The sequence below is a fragment of the Salmo trutta genome, unplaced genomic scaffold, assembly GCF_901001165.1.
Source record: "Salmo trutta unplaced genomic scaffold, fSalTru1.1, whole genome shotgun sequence".
Lineage (NCBI taxonomy): Eukaryota > Metazoa > Chordata > Actinopteri > Salmoniformes > Salmonidae > Salmo > Salmo trutta.
In genome coordinates this window covers 137,902-139,840 of record NW_021822755.1, presented here as the reverse complement: position 1 = coordinate 139,840, position 1,939 = coordinate 137,902, and positions in this window count along the sequence as shown.

The window sequence follows — 1,939 nt, the reverse complement described above, 5'->3', positions numbered from 1 at the left end:
TAAAGCCTTCACAACACCTGTATGAGCCTTCATACACCAAACACAATGCATATGGCTGTAAATGTAGTTTAGTGAATATTTAACAGGCTGATATATGCAGACCCATGTCCCTGTTCCACATAAAGCAGTCAGTTAGGAGACAGAGCAGCGCTAATGGAAGATGATATGATATGAATCTCCCTTTGTGTGTGTGTGTGTGTGTGTGTGTGTGTGTGTGTGTGTGTGCGTGCGTGCGTGTCTGTGTGTGTGCGTATAATGGGAGAGATGATATGATATGAACCTGCCGGTCGCCCGCTGTCACTAAAACTAATTAACCCCCATGTCCTCACTCACTCGTTGATGGGGTACGCACACACATACACACACACACACACACACACTCACACACACACACACACACACACACACACACACAAACCGCGGCTCTGAATGTGTGTGTATGTGTGTGTACCCATGTGTACCCATGTGTGTATGAATCCCATGGTGAAGCCACGGTTCACTGACCGCCGTCGTAACAGCGATAAAAGCATAGTTTGTATGCTGATGACGGAAGTTGATGTCCTTGGAAGAACTCCACTCAACATAAATCAGAGATAGCATAGATATACACTAACTAGAATAAACCCACTTATTTAGCTCTGTAGCCTGCTAACCAGATCCAGTTTTGCACTTGTTCCAAATCTATGGCATGAGAAGGCCTTGACTATCTGTTCAGTTTTAAACTCTTGGTTTGCAAAGTACCAAACTACACCTGACAGCTCTATTGGGAAGACATCATGAAGAGTGGTTGATTCATTCTCTTTGAGTGACAGTGACATTTTCAGTTAAGGATACAGTGTGTTTCTGATTGATAATAGACGATAACCAGTATATCTGACATTCAAAAAAGTGTATTTTATGCATTTTGATTCATTCTATTTGAGTGACAGTGATATTTTCAGTTAAGGATACAGTGTGTTTCTGATTGATAATAGACGATAACCAGTATATCTGACATTCAAAAAAGTGTATTTTATGCATTTTGTTAAATACATCCTCATACACTGTAGAGAGCAGTTCCTAAATATCCCAGTCCATTGTCTTTGGTGTGAGCACGGCCCATTTGACACCATTCATCTTTCAGCTGCATGATATCATAGAGAACAACGAGGCCTAATAAGTTAAACCAATAATGAAGGAGACGGAAGCTTAACAGTCTTAAATCATCCTCTTTAATAATCCTCTTTCTGAAGAAGAAGAAATCCATGTCGGCATCACAAATGGCACCCTATTCCCTTTATAGAGCAGCACATTTGACCAGAGCTCTTTGACCCCAATGGGCCCTGGTCAAATGTAGTACACTATGAAGGGAATAGAATGCCATTTGGAACTTCCCCCATAATAACACCTCCTATATGATATGACGCAGCTGTATTGTGTTTCATTACGGAAATGAGGAGGAACAAGAAAACAAAAGAAAAGAAAGAGAGAAAGAAAGAGAGAAAGAAAGAAAGAAAGAAAGAAAGAAAGAGAGAAAGAAAGAAAGAAAGAGAGAGAAAGAAAGAGAAAACGAAGAAGAGGAAAATCCATTCCAATTAATCAGGGGTATGAAGAATGGAATGGTTTTCAGCCTGCATTCATCCCTGGAGAGTTCACCACTCTCTAAAGAAGCGGTGTGTGTGTGTGTGTGTGTGTGTGTGTGTGTGTGTGTGTGTGTGTGTGTGTGTGTGTGTGTTGTGTGTGTGTGTGTGTGTGTTGTGTGTGTGTGTGTGTGTATGTGTGTGTGTGTGTGTGTTTGTATGTTTATCAATGTGTGTGTGTGTGTGAGGTCATTAGAAGCGTGCATGAAGTGAATTTCAACCGTATCGTTATTCAATATGACCAGTATTTAATAGCGTCATTATAACACATTTCATGGCTCTCTGGTGGAAACACTCTACCAGAGCTGTAATGTGCTGCA